Here is a 20925-nt window from a genome sequence, read left to right on the forward strand (position 1 = left end):
TAAAGCGTTCTGCTAGGAGGTGCCCAGTCTCCCCAATGTAGAGGAGACCGCATCGGGAGCAACGGATACAATAAATGATGTTAGTGGATATGCAGGTAAAACTTTGATGGATATGGAAGGCTCCTTTAGGGCCTTGGATGGAGGTGAGGGAGGAGGTGTGGGCACAGGTTTTACAGTTCCTGCGGTGGCAGGGGAAAGTGCTAGGATGGGAGGGTGGGTTGTAGGGGGGTGTGGACCTGACCAGGTAGTCACGGAGGGAACGGTCTGTCCAGTTTCATTATATTCTTTCATTATCCCTTAATGTATTTGTTTGGCCATCTGCCTTTTGTGTGAATGAGGTTGAAGACAAATGTTTTGGATTTAAAGCATACACATTAATCAAATTACCTTCACGAAAAGAGAAGTTGCTGGAAATGCTGAGTAGGCCCCGTTGCTCCCGATGCCTGGAAAAAGAACGCCTCATCTTCCGCCTCGGAACACTTCAACCCCAGGGCATCAATGTGGACTTCAACAGTTTCCTCATTTCCCCTTCCCCCACCTCACCCCATTTCCAAACTTCCAGCTCAGCACTGTCCCCATGATTTGTCCTACCCGCCTATTTTCTTTTCCACCTATCCACTCCACCCTCCCCCCTTACCTATCACCTCCATCCCCTCCCCCACTCACCTATTGTACTCTATGCTACTTTCTCCCCACCCCCACCCTCCTCCAGCTTATCTCTCCACCCTTTCGGCTTTCTGCCTGTATTCCTGATTAAGGGTTTTTGCCCAAAACGTCGATTTTCCTGCTCCTCGGATGCTGCCTGAACTGCTGTGCTTTTCCAGCACCACTATAATCTCGACTCTGGTTTCCAGCATCTGCAGTCGTTGTTTTTATTGAGTAGGTCTGGCAGCATCTGTAAAGAGAAATCAAAGTTAAGTGCTGAGCTTTTCCAGCAACTTCTGTTTTTGTTTCTAATTTACAGCATCCGTAGTTCTTTAAGTTTTTAATCAGGTTGCCTTGTTGTTTAATTGTTTTTCTGTGCTGAAGTTACTGTGTATTTGCTAAGTAGTTAAATTTCTTCTTGGAGATACAAAAACAGTGTCTGGAATTAATTATTCATAAAGTCTGGGATTGGTGGTTGAAAAGTCTTGTTCAGACCCATTGTCGTGAGTATTGGTTGACTCCGATGATTTAGTTTACCGTGTTGTAAATACAGAGGTAGAAAGGCTGATTTGTTTCAGCTCTCTGTCAGCAGGTCATGACACAACTAATCAGTAGGAGGAAGTGAGGACTGCAGATGCTGGAGATCAGAGCTGAAAATATGTTGCTGGAAAAGCGCAGCAGGTCAGGCAGCATCCAAGGAACAGGAGAATCGACGTTTCGGGCATGAGCCCTTTCAGGAATGAGGAGAGTGTGCCAGGCAGGCTAAGATAAAAGGTAGGGAGGAGGGACTTGGGGGAGGGGCGTTGGAAATGCGATAGGTGGAAGGAGGTCAAGGTGAGGGTGATAGGCCAGAGAGGGGGTGGGGGCGGAGAGGTCAGGAAGAAAATTGCAGATTAGGAAGGTGGTGCTGAGTTCGAGGGTTGGGACTGAGACAAGGTGGGGGGAGGGGAAATGAGGAAGCTGGAGAAATCTGAGTTCATCCCTTGTGGTTGGAGGGTTCCGAGGTGGAAGATGAGACGCTCTTCCTCCAGCCGTCGTGTTGTTATGGTCTGGCGATGGAGGAGTCCAAGGACCTGCATGTCCTTGGTGGAGTGGGAGGGAGAGTTAAAGTGTTGAGCCACGGGGTGGTTGGGTTGGTTGGTCCGGGTGTCCCAGAGGTGTTCTCTGAAACGTTCCGCAAGTAGGCGGCCTGTCTCCCCAATGTAGAGGAGGCCACATCGGGTGCAGCGGATGCAGTAAATGATGTGCGTGGAGGTGCAGGTGAATTTGTGACGGATATGGAAGGATCCCTTGGGGCTGTGGAGGGAAGTGAGGGGGGAGGTGTGGGCGCAGGTTTTGCATTTCTTGCGGTTGCAGGGGAAGGTGCCGGGAGTGGAGGTTGGGTTGGTGGGGGGTGTGGACCTGACGAGGGAGTCGCGGAGGGAATGGTCTTTTTGGAATACTGATAGGGGAGGGGTGGGAAATATATCCCTGGTGGTGGGGTCCGTTTGGAGGTGGCGGAAATGACGACGGATGTTAAGATGTCTATGGAGGTTGGTGGGGCGGTAGGTGAGGACCAGTGGGGTTCTGTCCTGGTGGCGATTGGAGGGGTGGGGTTCAAGGGCAGAGGGGCGGCAAGTGGAGGAGATGCCATGGAGAGCATCGTCGATCACATCTGATCACAACTAATCAGTATACCTTTCTCTTCTAATATCAGTTGTTTAGTTCATTTGAAATTTGGCATCTTTGCATTTGCCTTTATCGGTGCAGCAAATGCCTCTCTCTGCAGAATACTTGTATTCCTTGCCCCTCATAATTTTATAAACCTCAAAAGAAACACCACTCAGCCCCCACCAATCCATGGAAATTGTCTGACAAGCGTAGATGTGGAGTCCTCTTCAGCAGCAACCAATTGGGGTCACCTTCCCAGTTCATTTAGGCAAAGCTAGTAATTCATCAGCCTTCTACTCTCTGGGCTTTCAAAAGCTGGTCTGGGAAATTAGGCAAGTAGCTTTCAATTCATCATGCTGCTTCATACTAACAAAGGTCATCTCTTTCAAAAAACACAATTCAAAAACAACTCCAACTCTGGTTCCTCCCCGGTGGACTGACTATCCTTTCCCAAGGCTTCAATTACCACTTAACATCTGCCATCTGGTATGGTAACTGTACCATTCAAGATCGGAGACGGTTACAGAGAGGGGTGAACTCGGCCCGGACAATCACAAAGGCCAACCTCCCATCTACAGAATCCATCTACCAGCCCCGCTGTCAAGGAAAGGCCACCAGCATTCTCAAAGATTCATCCCACCCTGGCAATATTTTTCTACAACCTCTACCATCAGGGAGAAGGTACAGAAGCCTGAACACATGCACCAGCCGGTATTGAAACAGTTTCTTTCTTACTGTTGTTAGAATACTGAATGGACTCACAAACTCTTAACATTCGCCTGTACCTGTGTTTTTATTTTGTTTACCTATTATTTACTTATCTATGCTCCTTAACTATATGATCTGCCTGTATTGCTCGCAAGACAAAGTTTTTCACTGTGCTTCGGTTCACGGGACAATAAGTTCAATTCAATTCAATTGTTTGAACATAAATCTTTCCCAGACCTGCCAGAATCACCTCCCAGGTACTGATCGTATTAATAGCCAACTTCAGCTATCTGTTTAAATACAACTGTGATTAACTCCCAGGCCTAGTGTCACAAATAAACAAAAGCTTGTTTGATCTTCTTTTCCTTTTCCCAAAGGCTGTTTCACAGCATTCACAAGGCAGCTTCAGCTCGAAATCAGAATTGATAAAAGAATTTTAAAAATGAAAAAAATCAGCAAGGGTTCTAACTGTAGACAGTTTCACCGAGGATGTACAATCTCTTTACACCTCCATCCCACACTAAGTTGGAAGCACACTAGCTTTCGGAGCGACTCTCCTTCATCAAGTGATTGTCGCTCCGAAAGCTAGTGTGCTTCCAATTAAACCTGTTGGACTATAACCTGGTGCTGTGTGATTTTTAACTTTGTACACCCCCAGTCCAACACCGGCATCTCCAAATCATCCCACACCAAGACGGCTTAAAAGCTCTTCGCTTCTTTCTCAAAAAGAGGCCCAAACAATCTCCATCCATCACCACTCTCCTCCGCCTGGCTGAACTTGTTCTCTCTCTCAACAACTTAGATTAGATTAGATTACTTACAGTGTGGAAACAGGCCCTTCAGCCCAACAAGTCCACACCGACCCGCCAAAGTGCAACCCACCCATACCCCTACATTTACCCCTTACCTAACACTACGGACAATTTAGCATGGCCAATTCACCTGACCCACACATCTTTGTGACTGTGGGAGGAAACCAGAGCACCCGGAGGAAACCCACGCAGACACGGGGAGAATGTGCAAACTCCACACAGTCAGTCGCCTGAGGTGGGAATTGAACCCAGGTCCTTGGCGCTGTGGGGCAGCAGTGCTAACCACTGTGCCACCGTGCCGCCCTGAAATTCTCCTTCAACTCATCCCATTTTCTCCAAATCAAAGGTGTAACAATGGGTACCCGCATGGGTCTTAGCCGTGCCTGCCTTTTCATGGGGTATGTGGAACATTTCTTGTTCCAGGCCTACCCAGGTCCCATCCCACAACTGTTTTACCGGTACATCGATGACTATTTCGGTGAGGCTTCATGCTCTCGTCCTGACCTGGAAAAATTCATAAATTTCGCTTCTAGTTTCCATCCCTCCATCACCTTCACCTGCTCCATCTCCAACAGTTACCTTCCTTTCCTTGACCTTTCTGTCTCCATTTCCGGCAATTGTTTATCCACTTAACCCTACTGCGAATCCTCTTGCAAGGATGCCTGCCTTGAAGAAATTTTCCTCCTCTCTCGACAAGAATCTCAGGGAGTCCCTCTCCCACTGCAACTCCCAGGTCATTTCCTCTGCCCTGAAGACTCTATGCTACTTTCTCCCCACCCCCACCCTCCTCTAGCTTATCTCTCCACGCTTCAGGCTCACTGCCTTTATTCCTGATGAAGGGCTTTTGCCTGAAATGTCGATTTCGCTGCACTTTGGATGCTGCCTGAACTGCTGTGCTCTTCCAGCACCACTGATCCAGAATCTGGTTTCCAGCATCTGCAGTCATTGATTTTAGCTCATCTCTCCACTAATATCCATTACAAGCCCACTGACTCCCACAGCTATCTGAACTACAGCTCTTCTCACCCTACGTCCTGTGAGGACTCTATTCCTTTCTCTCAGCTCCTTCGCCTCCGCCGCATTTGCTCCAATGAGGCCACTTTCCAAAGTGGTGCTCTTAATATGTACTCCTTCTTCTCCAACCATGGCTTCCCATCTACAGTTGTTGATAAGGCTTTCAACAGCGTGCGGTCCATCTCCCGTGCCACGACCCTCACTCCCTCCCTCCCCTCCCAGAACAAGGATAGGGTCCCTCTTGTTCTCACCTTTCACCCCACCAGCCTTCAAATGCAAAGAATAATCCTCCACCATTTTCGCCAACTCCAATACGACGCCACCATGAAACACATCTTCCTTTCCCTCCCCCTGTGTGCATTCTGCAGAGATCGTTCCCTCCAGGACAACCTAACACCTCTCCCATCACACACGGCACCTTCCCATCACACCTAAAACCTCTCCCATTACACATGGCACCTTCCCATCATACCTAACACCTCTCCCATTACACACGGCACCTTCCCATCACACCTAACACCTCTCCCATCACACACGGCACCTTCCCATCACACCTAACACCTCTCCCATCACACACGGCACCTTCCTAAGCAATCGCAGAAGGTGCAACACCTGCCCCTTTACCTCTTCCATGCTCACCATTCAAGGCCCCAGACAGTCATTTCAGATTAAGCAGCGTTTCACTTGTACCTCTTTCAATCTGAACAATTGCATTTGTTGCTCCCAATGTGGTCTCCTCTATATCGGAGAGACAAACCACCGACTGGGTGATCGCGTTGCTGAGCGCCTTCGGTCTGTACGGAATCAGGTCCTGGACCTTCCTGTGGCTTACCACTTCAACATACAATCCTGCTCCCATGCCCACATGTCTGTCCTTGGCCTGCTGCAATGTTCCAGTGAAGCTCAACGCAAACTGGAGGAACAGCATCTCATCTTCCAACTTCCACGTTACAGCCTGCCAGTCTCAGCACTGAATTCAACAACTTCAGATAATTTTATTTCATTTATTTTATTTTTCTTTTCTTTTTATGTATTTTTTTCACTGTTCTGTACTTCTTATTTCTTGATTGTCTCTCTCTCCCTCTCCCCACTCTCTCATCACCTTTTTCCTCTCCTCTTCCCCCTTTGCTACCCTTCTCCCTTGTTTTCCATTTTGTCTCTGCTTCACCCCTCCCCCCCAATATTTTGTCACAAAGCACTGGCTTCAGCCTTAGTCATTCACAGCTCCTAATCTCCCTATAATCTCTCAATGCCCTGTCATTATCATCTCTTTATTGCTACCTTTGCTTCTGGAGCCATGACTCACCTTCTCTCAGCCTCATATAAATATACCTCCCTTTTTCTCCCTTTTTTTTAGCTTTGACAAAAGGTCAGTTAGACTCGAAACGTCAGCTCTTTTCTCTCCTTATAGATGCTGCCAGACCTGCTGAGATTTTCCAGCATTTTCTCTTCTGGTTTTTTTAGACAGTTTAACCTTGATGGATTGAGGTATTGCCACAGAGAAAGTCCACAACTTTCCAGGTAAAATCTTCCAGGAGAAAGTGAGGACTGCAGATGCTGGAGATCAGAGCTGAAAATGTGTTGCTGGAAAAACGCAGCAGGTCAGGCAGCATCCAAGGAGCAGGAGAGTCGACATTTCGGGTGTGTGAGCCCTTCTTCAGGAACCTGCGCTTTTCCAGCAACACATTTTCAGCCAAGTTCCCAGGTAACTCAAACAAAACATGGTTAAAAATTCTTCCTGACCTCTCCGCCCCCACCCCACTCCGGCCTATCACCCTCACCTTGACCTCCTTCCACCTATCACATCTCTATCGCCCCTCCCCCAAGTCCCTCCTCCCTACCTTTTATCTTAGCCTGCTTGGCACCCTCTCCTCATTCCTGATGAAGGGCTTATGCCCGAAATGTCGAATTTCCTGTTCCTTGGATGCTGCCTGACCTGCTGTGCTTTAACCAGCAACACATTTTCAGCATGGTTAAAAATCACACAACACCAGGTTATGGTCCAACAAGTTTAACTGGAAACACTAGCCTTTACAGCGATGTTCCTTCATCAGGTGATTGTGGACCACACAAGTGTAAGACCCAGAATTGTGTCTTGATTGTTTGTTAAGTCTCTCATTTGTTAGTGTGACCATGCTAGTTTCACTTCTTTCATATGTAAATTACAAAACCTTTTTACATCCTTTTGTTTGCAGAGGCCAGCATGTGAATATAAATATTTTTATAAGCTGTTTTAGCAGCTTTTTAGTCTCATACAAATGTCTTTGGGACAAACATGGAATCAGAAAGCTTGCAGCTGAAGGAACAGTGACAATAAAACACAGGGATGTGGGAGAACCAGGATGGGGTTCCTCATCCACACAAGACAATGCCCAGGGGAAATAAAGATGAACACTGCAGCACAACCCAATCCCTGACAGGACGTGAGGCAGCCACAGTTAGACTTCAGCTCTCCTTCACTCATTGGAGACAGGTCCATGTCACTTCTCACACCTTCTGAGACATATTAATCATTTGCGCATGCGTGGCAGGCGACCGCCGTTAGTACGCAGGTGCATTGGCCGGGGCCGGCTGCGACGCAGGCGCACTGATGGCACCTAACTCCAGCGCGGGTGCAATGGCCGGGGCCGGCTGCGACGCAGGCGCACTGATGGCACCGAGCTCCAGCGCGGGTGCAATGGCCGGGGCCGGCTGCGACGCAGGCGCACTGATGGCACCTAGCTCCAGCGCAGGTGCAATGGCCGGGGCCGGTTACGACGCAGGCGCACTGATGGCACCGTGCTCCAGCGCGGGTGCAATGGCCGGGGCCGGCTGGGACGCAGGCGCATTGATGGCAGCTAGCTCTAGCGCAGGCGCAGGGGCCGGGGCCGGCTGCGACTGAGGCACATTGATGGCACCTATCTCCAGCGCAGGCGCAGAGGCCGGGCACGGCTGTGACGCAGGCGCACGGAAGGCACCTAGCTCCAGCGCAGGTGCATTGGCCAACGCCGGCTGCGACGCAGGCGCACGGAAGGCACCTAGCTCCAGCGCAGGTGCATTGGCCGGCGCCGGCTGCGACGCAGGCGCACTGATGGCACCTAACTCCAGCGCAGGCGCAGAGGCCGGGCACGGCTGTGACGCAGGCGCACTCTGCACGATCCGGGCGTCCCGCGAAGGAAAATCTTTCACCCACCCCCCCCCCAAAAAAAATCGAGTTTTATTTAAAATTCTCCCGGCGCCGGACTTTGCTCTTCCCGGGGCAGGACGGAGAGCGGGGCCCGGTTCGGAACTGACGTCTGACTCGGCAGAGACTCCGCCGCCTGCGGCCTGGATGCTCAGTTCTCGGGTAAGAGCAGCGGGGCCTCGGGGCCTGGGGAGAGGGAGCGGGCCCCAGCCGGGGGGAGGAGGATCAGGGCCTTGGGAGCGGTGTGTGAGGAGGACCCCCCCCCCCCCCCCCCCACCACGGCCCGCGGGCAGTGAGGGGCACCCGGGGAACGGAGTAAGTGAGGCCCCTGGGGGAGAGGCTCGAGGCCTTTCCGGGGCCGGGGGGGGGGGGGGGGGGGGAGACTGAGGGGATTGGGGGAAGGTGATGGGATCCGGCAAGTTCACAGCCTCGGGTGGTCTCTGAGGAAAGTACAGCCCTCACTTGGATGGCGGCCCGAGGCCCATCCTCGGGGCTTCGTGCTGTTTCTCCGGCTCCGGCTCCGGCTCCGGGCTGCCCTGAGCCCCCGGGGAGCCGCTATCAGTCGCTGGGACAGAGCTGTCAGAACTTGCTGCGGGGGAAAAGAAACACAAGGACAGAGCTCTGACCAGCTCCAGCAACCAGCACTGTTTCAAACTTGGCTCCTCCAGACAGGATTATAGAACAACGTTATCAATCGAATATATCTCTGGGGTACAGTACTGGTGGGGACAGGTCTGTGACTGTATAAAACTGGGGTACAGTACTGGTGGGGACAGGTCTGTGACTGTATAAAACTGGGGTACAGTACTGGTGGGGACAGGTCTGTCAGTGTATAACACTGGGGTACAGTACTGGTGGGGGACAGGTCTGTCCCTGTATAACACTGGGGTACAGTACTGGTGGGGGACAGGTCTGTCCCTGTATAACACTGGGGTACAGTACTGGTGGGGACAGGTCTGTCAGTGTATAACACTGGGGTACAGTACTGGTGGGGACAGGTCTGTGACTGTATAAAACTGGGGTACAGTACTGGTGGGGACAGGTCTGTGACTGTATAAAACTGGGGTACAGTACTGGTGGGGACAGGTCTGTGACTGTATAAAACTGGGGTACAGTACTGGTGGGGACAGGTCTGTCAGTGTATAACACTGGGGTACAGTACTGGTGGGGGACAGGTCTGTCCCTGTATAACACTGGGGTACAGTACTGGTGGGGGACAGGTCTGTCCCTGTATAACACTGGGGTACAGTACTGGTGGGGACAGGTCTGTCAGTGTATAACACTGGGGTACAGTACTGGTGGGGACAGGTCTGTGACTGTATAAAACTGGGGTACAGTACTGGTGGGGACAGGTCTGTGACTGTATAAAACTGGGGTACAGTACTGGTGGGGACAGGTCTGTCAGTGTATAACACTGGGGTACAGTACTGGTGGGGGACAGGTCTGTCCCTGTATAACACTGGGGTACAGTACTGGTGGGGGACAGGTCTGTCCCTGTATAACACTGGGGTACAGTACTGGTGGGGACAGGTCTGTCAGTGTATAACACTGGGGTACAGTACTGGTGGGGGACAGGTCTGTCCCTGTATAACACTGGGGTACAGTACTGGTGGGGACAGGTCTGTCACTGTATAACACTGGGGTACAGTACTGGTGGGGACAGGTCTGTCACTGTATAACACTGGGGTACAGTACTGGTGGGGACAGGTCTGTGACTGTATAAAACTGGGGTACAGTGCTGGTGGGGACAGGTCTGTCAGTGTATAACACTGGGGTACAGTACTGGTGGGGACAGGTCTGTCACTGTATAACATTGGTGTACAGTACTGGTGGGGACAGGTCTGTCACTGTATAACACTGGGGTACAGTACTGGTGGGCGACAGGTCTGTGACTGTATAAAACTGGGGTACAGTACTGGTGGGGACAGGTCTGTCAGTGTATAACACTGGGGTACAGTACTGGTGGGGACGGGTCTGTCCCTGTATAACACTGGGGTACAGTACTGGTGGGGACAGGTCTGTCCCTGTATAACACTGGGGTACAGTACTGGTGGGGACAGGTCTGTCAGTGTATAACACTGGGGTACAGTACTGGTGGGGACAGGTCTGTCAGTGTATAACACTGGGGTACAGTACTGGTGGGGACAGGTCTGTCACTGTATAACACTGGGGTACAGTACAGGTGGGGACAGGTCTGTGACTGTATAAAACTGGGGTACAGTGCTGGTGGGGACAGGTCTGTCAGTGTATAACACTGGGGTACAGTACTGGTGGGCGACAGGTCTGTGACTGTATAAAACTGGGGTACAGTACTGGTGGGGACAGGTCTGTCAGTGTATAACACTGGGGTACAGTACTGGTGGGGACGGGTCTGTCCCTGTATAACACTGGGGTACAGTACTGGTGGGGACAGGTCTGTCCCTGTATAACACTGGGGTACAGTACTGGTGGGGACAGGTCTGTCAGTGTATAACACTGGGGTACAGTACTGGTGGGGACAGGTCTGTCAGTGTATAACACTGGGGTACAGTACTGGTGGGGACAGGTCTGTCACTGTATAACACTGGGGTACAGTACTGGTGGGGACAGGTCTGTCCCTGTATAACACTGGGGTACAGTGCTGGTGGGGACAGGTCTGTCCCTGTATAACACTGGGGTACAGTCCTGGTGGGGACAAGTCTGTCACTGTATAACACTGGGGTACAGTACTGGTGGGGACAGGTCTGTCCCTGTATAACACTGGGGTACAGTACTGGTGGGGACAGGTCTGTCACTGTATAACACTGGGGTACAGTATTGGTGGGGACAGGTCTGTCCCTGTATAACACTGGGGTACAGTACTGGTGGGGACAGGTCTGTCACTGTATAACACTGGGGTACAGTATTGGTGGGGACAGGTCTGTCCCTGTATAACACTGGGGTACAGTACTGGTGGGGACAGGTCTGTCACTGTATAACACTGGGGTACAGTATTGGTGGGGACAGGTCTGTCCCTGTATAACACTGGGGTACAGTACTGGTGGGGACAGGTCTGTCCCTGTATAACACTGGGGTACAGTATTGGTGGGGACAGGTCTGTCCCTGTATCACACTGGGGTACAGTACTGGTGGGGACAGGTCTGTCCCTGTATAACACTGGGGTACAGTACTGGTGGGGGACAGGTCTGTCCCTGTATAACACTGGGGTACAGTACTGGTGGGGGACAGGTCTGTCCCTGTATAACACTGGGGTACAGTACTGGTGGGGACAGGTCTGTCAGTGTATAACACTGGGGTACAGTACTGGTGGGGACAGGTCTGTCCCTGTATAACACTGGGGTACAGTACTGGTGGGGACAGGTCTGTCACTATCACACTGGGGTACAGTCCTGGTGGGGACAGGTCTGTCCCTGTATAACACTGGGGTACAGTACTGGTGGGGACAGGTCTGTCACTATCACACTGGGGTACAGTACTGGTGGGGACAGGTCTGTCACTGTATAACACTGGGGTACAGTACTGGTGGGGACAGGTCTGTCCCTGTATAACACTGGGGTACAGTACTGGTGGGGACAGGTCTGTCACTATCACACTGGGGTACAGTACTGGTGGGGACAGGTCTGTCCCTGTATAACACTGGGGTACAGTACTGGTGGGGACAGGTCTGTCACTGTATAACACTGGGGTACAGTACTGGTGGGGACAGGTCTGTCCCTGTATAACACTGGGGTACAGTACTGGTGGGACAGGTCTGTCCCTGTATAACGCTGGGGTACAGTACTGGTGGGGGACGGGCCTGTCCCTGTATAACGCTGGGGTACAGTACTGGTGGGGGACGGGCCTGTCCCTGTATAACACTGGGGTACAGTCCTGGTGGGGACAGGTCTGTCCCTGTATAACACTGGGGTACAGTACTGGTGGGGACAGGTCTGTCACTGTATAACACTGGGGTATAGTCCTGGTGGGGACAGGTCTGTCACTGTATAACACTGGGGTACAGTACTGGTGGGGACAGGTCTGTCACTGTATAACACTGGGGTACAGTACTGGTGCTGACAGGTCTGTCCCTGTATAACACTGGGGTACAGTACTGGTGGGGACAGGTCTGTCCCTGTATAACACTGGGGTACAGTACTGGTGGGGACAGGTCTGTCCCTGTATAACACTGGGGTACAGTACTGGTGGGGACAGGTCTGTCACTGTATAACACTGGGGTACAGTACTGGTGGGGACAGGTCTGTCCCTGTATAACACTGGGGTACAGTACAGGTGGGGACAGGTCTGTCCCTGTATAACACTGGGGTACAGTACAGGTGGGGACAGGTCTGTCCCTGTATAACACTGGGGTACAGTACTGGTGGGGACAGGTCTGTCACTGTATAACACTGGGGTACAGTACTGGTGGGGACAGGTCTGTCCCTGTATAACACTGGGATACAGTACTGGTGGGGACAGGTCTGTCACTGTATAACACTGGGGTACAGTACTGGTGGGGACAGGTCTGTCACTGTAGGACACTGGTGTACAGTACTGGTGGGTACGTGTCTGTCCCTGTATAACACTGGTGTACAGTACTGGTGGGGACGTGTCTGTTACTGTATAACACTGTGGTACAGTACTGGTGGGGACAGGTCTGTCACTGTATCACACTGGGGTACAGTACTGGTGGGGGCAGGTCTGTCCCTGTTTTACACTGGGGTACAATTCTGGTGGGGACAGGTCTGCTGCTGTATAACACTGGATTACAGTACAGGTGGCAACAGTTTCGGCATTATATCATGTTTTAGATTTAGTTTTATTGTCGCGTTCACAGAAATATGGTGTAAATTGTTTTTTGCATGTGCAAAGTGTCGTCACGCTCCAGCACCGTCCTCAAACACTGAATATAAAGGTTTTAGTGCAGTGGAGATTTTTGTTCTCTCTTCTTCTTCCTCCTCTGGTTATCCTTCAGTCACTGTTTGAAATCGGCTAGAGTCTCGTAACTGGGCTCCTCAGTCTGTGCATCAGGCTCAAAACTTGCTAATCAGTCTCTGGGCCCTTGGTTACTCCTGTGACTGCCACATCCGAACTGTGAGGAGAATGTGAGGACTGCAGATGCTGGAGATCAGAGCTGAAAATGTGTTGCTGGAAAAACGCAGCAGGTCAGGCAGCATCCAAGGAGCAGGAGAATTGATGTTTAGGGCATGAGCCCTTCTTCAGCCCTTCTTTCGGGTGTAACCCCTCTTCGGGTCCTGAAGTAGGGTTACACCTGAAACATCGACTTCTCCACCACCTGATTCTGCCTGGCTTGCTGTGTTCTTCCAGCCTCCTGCCTGCCCACTTTGGATTCCAGCATATGCAGGTTTTTTTGTCTCTTTTAATACTGGGGTACAGTACTAGTGGGGTCAGGCCACCATTATCGGTGACAGGTTTGTCCCCATATGTCATTGGCTTGTTATAATTTTCACCAATTCAGGAATCTTAACCTTTATTTCAAAGGAACTAGAGTATAAAACTGGAAGGTTTTGCTAAAAGTATAAAGGCAATAGTCAAAACCACAGCTTGGAGTCCTGTGAACAGTTTTGGGCCCCTTACCTGAGGAAAGAAAGATTTGCTGGGATTGGAGACAGTCCAGAGATGTTCGCTAGACTGATATCAGGGATGGAGGGGCTATCTTATGAAGAATGTTTGAGTAGATTGTACACATACTCGTTGAAATTTAGAATAATGAGAGGCGATCTTGTTGGCTCATACAAGATTCTTAGGGGACTTGTGATATGGAAAGTTTGTTCCTGTTGTCTGAGATTCTAGGACTGGAGAGCACGATCTCAGAACATCATTTAAAACAGTTGAGGAAGAATTTCTTTTGTCAGAGGATAGTGAATCTGTGTACTTCCTTACTGCAGAGATATGTTGAGGTTGTGCCATTAAGTACAATCAAGATTGGGATAGATTTTTAACTATTTCTGATCAAACATTTCTAATCTTGGGTCTGATTTTTGTGCTAATTCCCTTCAATTCTCTCCAGCAGTGATTATAGTTACTTACTGTCTACTCCATCAAATCTGCTTAACATTTTGTGTTACATCTCCCTTTACAACTTCCTGCTCTAACAGGAATTATTTCAGTTTCTGCAGAAGCTCCGCATTCACTGATATGTGTGGAAAGGTGGTGGGTGCCTGGAATACGTTATCAATGGAGGTGGTAGAGGCGGGCACAAGAGTTGTCATTTAAGATGTATCTAGACAGATACATGAATGGCAGGAAGCAGAGACATACAGACCCTGAGAAAATAGCTGACATGTTTAGATAAATGACCTGGATTGACACAGGCCGAATGGCCTGTTCCTGTGCAGTAATAGAACATAGAAAAAAACATAAAAAAAATACAGCACAGTACAGGCCCTTCGGCCCTTGATGTTGCGCCGACCAAAGTCTACCTAACCTACACTAGCCCAATAACCTCCATATGCTTATCCAATGCCCGCTTAAATGACCATAAAGAGGGAGAGTTCACCACTGCTACTGGCAGGGCATTCCATGAACTCACAACCAATGTTCTTTGTTCTTTGAATTACCTAATTTTTGGGACCTTTCTGATAAATCTCAGCTGCTCACCAAAACCTTGACATATTTCCTTACGAGTACCCTGCAGAATTGTGCAAGTCATGCCAATTTTTGAATGTTTATCACCCTTGCTTTTGGATTGTGCACAAAGCTAAGAAGCACTGGGTCCTGTCACCAATGATTTCTATACATTATTCCATCCTTGAATCTTGTTTCAATTTGTGCCATTGAATTTAAATTGCCTCCATATTCTTCCTACCAAAGTGCGTCACTTCACGTTTTTCTGTATTAAATTTCACCAGTTTCTCTATGGTCTCCTGAAAACTGTTGCTAATCTACCTCTAATCATTCATTGTATTTCTCGGTTTTACATCATGTAGAAATTTTGCATTTGTGTCCTGCTGGGTAATGTATTGTCTTTTGACTCTTTCCCAGTTCTGTAACCATTCTACCACCATCCCACTAGTGGGCTTAAATTTTGTCAACAAACTTGTTTAATGATAATTTATCAACTGCTGTTAGAAAGTCAGTATGCACATCAGCAACTGCTATGTCTGCTGTTACTTCATCAAAAACCCTGTACAGTTTGTCAGATATGATCTGCCTCTAACATGCTAAATAACTGTTTCTGGTACTTCACATATTTTCAAGTGAAGTAGAAGCATAGAAAATAGTTGCAAGATTTGGCTATTTGACCCAATGAACCTATTCAATGTTCTCCATAATTATGGCTGTATCTCAACACCACACTTGCTCTCCCTCTAAGCCCGTTAAGCCCTTTAGTATTGAGAAAGCGATCTATTCAGATTCACTACCCTCTGATGAGATTTCTGTCATCTCCATTCAAAAAGGCTGACTGTGTATCCTGAAACCAAGGCTCCTTTTTCTGGATTCCCCAGCCAGGGATGTCTTCATCCCTGTCTAGCCCTGTCAGAATGTTATACATTTCAATGAGATGATGTGGTAATGTACTTTGTTCTGCCTAGTGATCCCAGAATGCATCCCATCCTGACTGGGTGACTATTTTATTTTCAGCATTGCCAGCTGTTGATGTATTTCATTGAAACTTTTCCCTCGGCTTCGGTAACTTCCCCACAATGACATGGTTTGAGTTACACTCCTGCCTGTTGATGTGGGTCTTGATACAAAGGTTGAAATATTTACAGAATAGATACATTCCACTGAGATTAAACATTCTAAGGAGAGGGGAGCATGAAAAATTTAAGGCCTTCAACAAGGATCTGCATGATAGACTGGTTGGAAGGTTAGAACACATGGAGTAGATTAGATTACATACAGCGTGGAAACAGGCCCTTCGGCCCAACAAGTCCACACCGACCCGCCGAAGCGCAACCCACCCATACCCCTACATTTACCCCTTACCTAACACTACGGGCAATTTAGCATGGCCCATTCACCTGACCCGCACATCTTTGTGACTGTGGGAGGAAACCGGAGCACCCGGAGGAAACCCACGCAGACACGGGGAGAACGTGCAAACTCCACACAGTCAGTCGCCTGAGGCGGGAATTGAACCCAGGTTCCTGGCGCTGTGAGGCAGCAGTGCTAACCACTGTGCCACCGTGCCGCCCGAAAGTGGAGTGGAGGGAGAGCTAGCAATTGGATGAAGAAAAAGAGGGTGGTGGTAGAGTGTTGTTGTTTGCACCAGAGGCCTTTGACCAGCTTATAGCGCAAGAATCGATGCTGGGACTACAGTTGTTCGTCATTTATACAAACTGTTTGAGAATGTAGGAGGCATGGTTTGTAAGTTTGGGGTTGAGACCAAATTTAGTGGTATAGGGGCAATGAAGAAGGTTATCTAAGAGTACAACAGGATCTTGATCAACTGTGCCATTGTGCAACGGAATGGCAGATGGAGTTTAATGCAGATAAATGTGAGGTGTTGCATTTTGGTAAGACAGACCAGAGCAGGACTTAGACAGTTAATGGCAGGGCCCTGGTAGTATTGTCGCACAGAGAGACTGAGAGTGCAGATATGTAGTTTCTTGAAAGTGATGTCACAGGTAGACAGGGTGGTGAAGATGATGTTTGGCATATCAGTCAGAGAATCGAGTACAGGAGTTGGAACGTCATGTTACAGCTAGGCAAGACATTGGTATAGCCTTGCATAATTCTGATCAGCCTGCTGTAGGAAGGATATTATTAAACTGGAAAAGGTGCAAAAAAAAATTGCCAGGATGTTAACTCAAACCCTACAGGCCTGTTATAATGAGAGGCTGGATAAGTGGGACTTTTTCCCTGGAGTGGTGGAGACTGAGGGGTGACCTTATATAGACGTTTATAAAAATCATGAGAGGCATAGATAAGGTGAATAGCCAAGGTCTTTTCCACACGGTATGAGAGTCCAAAAGTGGAGAGCATAGGTTTAAAGTGAAAAGGGAAAAGTTTTTAAAAGGGACTCGAGGGGCAACATTTTCACCCAGAGGGTGATGTGTATATGGAGCTGCCAGAGGTAGAGGTGGGTACAGTTACAACATTTAAAAGACATTTGAATAGGTACATGGATAGGAAAGATTTAACGGATATGGTCCAACACAGGCAAATGGGTTCAGTTTAGAAACCCTGGTCGGCGTGGACAAATTGGGCCAAAGGGTCTCTTTCTGTGCTGTATGACTGCATGACTCTATTAAACGTAAAAAAAACAAATCGTTGTGCAAAGACAGGTCAGAAGATTGGAAATAATTTTTTAAAAAGTAAACAATGAGTTCAAACAATAATGCAAAAATTAGGGTATGAGAGTAAAGCTAGCTAGAAATATAAAAGCAGGTAGTAAAACTTCCTTTAGATTTTAAAAGAGAAAAAAATTAACAAGGTAACATTCTAGCTATGGAAAGTGGGTGAGGGATTTAACACAGCAATGGAAACTGAGATGGCAGAGGAACTGAGTGGTCATTTGGCATTGGTTTTCATTATAGAGGATACACATAATATACCAGACGTGGAAGGAAGGGAGGAACTCGATAAAATTGCAATCAGCAGGGAAATGGTACTAAGTAAATTGTTGGTGCTAGATTAGAGTGGTGCTAGAAAAGCACAGCAGGTCAGGCATCATCCGAGGAGCAGGAAAATCGACATTTCGGGCAAAAGCCATTCCTGATGAAGGGTTTTTGCCTGAAATGTCGATTTTCCTGCTCCTCAGAATTTGCCTGACCTGCTGTGCTTTTCCAGCACAACTACTAGACTCTGATCTCTAGTCTCTGCAGTCCTCACTTTTGCCAAATTATTGGAGCTTTCTAATGATAAGGTCCAAAGTTCTGGTGGACTTCGTTCTTGAGCCTTAAAGAAGGGGCTAGTGAGATAGTTAGTGCATTGGTTTAGTTTTCCAAAATTCTTTACATGTGGCAACATTCTATTGGATTAGAAAATAGTGAATGTGAATCCTTTCATTGAACAAAGAAGGGAGAAAGAGAGCAAGAAACTCCAGATGAGTTTTCTCAACACCTGCATAACCAATGTGTCAGAAGCTATTAAAGACATTAGAGCATGGCAGGGTAATTAGAAAGAGTGAACGTGATTTAGTGAAAGGGAAATCATGTTTAACCAATTTATTGGAATTCTTGTAAGAAATGGCACATGTAGATAAAGGGGAATCCAATGAATGCACTATCCTCAGATTTTCAGAATGCATTTGTTAAAATGGTACATCAAATGGTTTTCCAGAAAATCAAAGCTCATGGCGTAAGCTTAGTGTATTAGCTTGGATAGAAGATTGGCTGGTTCACAGGAAACAGAGAAAACATAAATATATTTTTAGTTGGCAATATGTTACAAATTGTGTCCTGCAGGGTTTAGAGCTGGGACTCCAACCTTTTACGATTTATATCAATGACTCGGATGAAGGGATCAAAGTTGTGTTTGCTAAGTTTGTTGACGTAGGTAAAGACATCAGATTTATGAAATGACATTTGTGAATAAGATGGATTTTTGTAACAAGTATTGATTGTTGTTATGATCACCATTATTGAGAGTAGCTTTATATTCCAGATGTATGAGTGGAGAGTAAATTCCACCAGTTGCCATACTGGGATATGTGTTTGTGCCTCCAGAGCATTAGCCTCGGCCCCAGAATTCCTGGCCCAGTGGCATGGGTTAAAGGGCCTAATTCCGTGCTTTGTGACCTCTGATTCTGAAATGGGTAGTATAGTGGACAGTGAAGAAAGGTTATTTAAATTTACAAAGAGATCTTAATCATTTGGGCGTGGGACAAGGAGTGGCAGTGGTAGATAAATACAAGGTTTCCAGTGACATTATCACTCATCACTGTCCCCCTTCGAATGTTTGTACACAATGCTGGGCAGAATGAAGGACCTGTGAATGTGTCACAATCTATATGATGCTTAACTTCGACAATGGTGATTGCTGAATAAATATATTCTGTAAATTTGCAAGATAAATTTCTGTTAAACAGTTTGTACGAGGCATCTGATAAGATCAGTAATGTTAATACATACCGCTAATAGCAAGGCAGTATTCCATGCAACAGATTTGTTTACACACTAGTTTGTACAATGTTTTTGTTGGCAGCAGGACTGCAATAAGGAGAAAAACTGGGTGTGTGAAATGGTGTAATGGACCTATGAACTGTGCAGCTATAGCTCAATAATATAAGCAAACTTTGTATTTTGAAACTTGGATTGTGGCTGGTGAGAGTGTGTTTTGAATTGTGTGATGCAGATGAAGGAATGCTAGTTATAAAGCTACCTTTCCTCACAAGAAGTATTATTGTGATTCAATCCCTGATAGTTGTGCTCCAAGATGAAAGACTGGGGGATTCTTCAGTAGCTGTGGTTTTCATTTTCAAAAATATGTATTAATGGCTGTTTTATTTATATATTACTCATGTTTCGCCTACCTGGTGAAATATAGGTTATGAAATTGGTTTGTGTACAAACAACAGAATAATTGGCAGTTTGAAAGCAGCCTGCAGACTCTCATCTGAGGATTTCTGGGCTGTCTGTGTACTGCACATGCCAAATTCCGATTAACCAATGACAGGACTGATCTGATGGTGTCTCATGTAGTAACCAGTCTGTGTGACTGTGAGCAAAATCCAAACAAATTTGCTCAATTCAGAGCCAAGGAGAATGGACACTTCTTTTCAATACTTGTCATAATTTGTGTCACAATCATTTATGTGCAACTAGAATAATTAGCTAAAAGACTAAAAGTATGAATTGAGTTCATGTTTACATTACATAAAGCAGGATTATATATTGAGGTGGTGCACCACAACAGTAGCATGTGGGTGTTGATGGACAGCAGTGTGGTTCTGGATAAGCTGCTTCTCCAGGAAGCATTTCCATTTTGAGCACATAGGTTTGTTAAAGGAGAACAGGGTGTGAGCATTGTATGGCATCGAGGAGAATGAGTGTTATCTAGCCACTTTGATCCAGCAGGCTATCACAGCCCTTGGGTTGGAAAATGGTACAAATTTCTCAAGGGCAGGAGGATGCAATTGAGTGCAGTCCTGCTCTGGGGTAGCTTCTTATACTGGGGATGCTAGAAATCTGAAACAAACATAGAAAATCCTGGAGAAACTGAGCAGATTTGGCAGCATCTGTGGGGAAGGAAACAGTTAATGGTTTGAATCTGCTTTGTCTCATTAGGCTGTAGAAATACTGATTTTTGTTTTCATTGAAAGTACAATTATTGTATTCAGCAAATCTTTACTTGCTGCCTTAAGACTGTGTGCTTTTTACCTGGGCTGTTAAAAATTGTGAGAAGCTTTTGTGAAATCTTACAGCACAGGAGCAGACTGTGCAACCCATGATGTCTGTACTGGCTGTTTGAAAGAGCTCTCTATTTTGACCTACTCCTCAGATTATTGTGTAAATCTCTGCAAATATTTTCTGTTCAGGTTTATGACAAATTCAGTTTTGAAAATGACAATTTCCCTTCTGGCCAATTTACCTCACAAGTGTCTGTCTTGGTCAGTTAATTAAGCAAACATTTTATTAACCAACACCTATGGGACCAGGAGAATTGATAAAATATTTTGGGGAATCAAGAGTTGCGCATAATCAGTGTAAAACACGCTAAATAATAGAAACTGAATGCTGGGGGTATATACATCACCGTTATACTTTTTAACAGCATAAATCACAGAAATAGTAATGCAACTTTGCCATAAATAAAACTTAATGGCAGAGAGCTTTCTCACTCACACCCTCAAGTGATTACTTGGACATTGTTGTAGATCGCAGTATTTGAGGAGGAATTCAATCAACTGTTGCTATTTCATGTGGTCATTCAATTGAACAATATACTTATATAAGTATATTCACACTGAAGTAAATAAATTAAAAACTGTAATAATTGGTCAGAATGATACACTAAGCTATGTGGACTTTAAGGTATATAATTTTTGCCGGTTTATCAAGAGTGCCG

The 20925-nt window shown here is 47.3% G+C and overlaps 1 protein-coding gene across 1 annotated transcript in view; it reads left to right on the plus strand.

Moving 5' to 3' along the window:
* Nucleotides 1-8059: 8059 nt before the first annotated feature.
* The window catches only part of map3k2 (mitogen-activated protein kinase kinase kinase 2), a 120845-nt gene continuing 107979 nt past the window's right edge, over nucleotides 8060-20925 (plus strand). Inside the window, exon 1 of the mRNA XM_060828215.1 lies at nucleotides 8060-8154. The gene's annotated coding sequence lies outside the window, so the exon portion shown is untranslated. The remainder of the gene's footprint in view (nucleotides 8155-20925) is intronic.

The sequence above is a fragment of the Hemiscyllium ocellatum genome, chromosome 7, assembly GCF_020745735.1.
Source record: "Hemiscyllium ocellatum isolate sHemOce1 chromosome 7, sHemOce1.pat.X.cur, whole genome shotgun sequence".
Lineage (NCBI taxonomy): Eukaryota > Metazoa > Chordata > Chondrichthyes > Orectolobiformes > Hemiscylliidae > Hemiscyllium > Hemiscyllium ocellatum.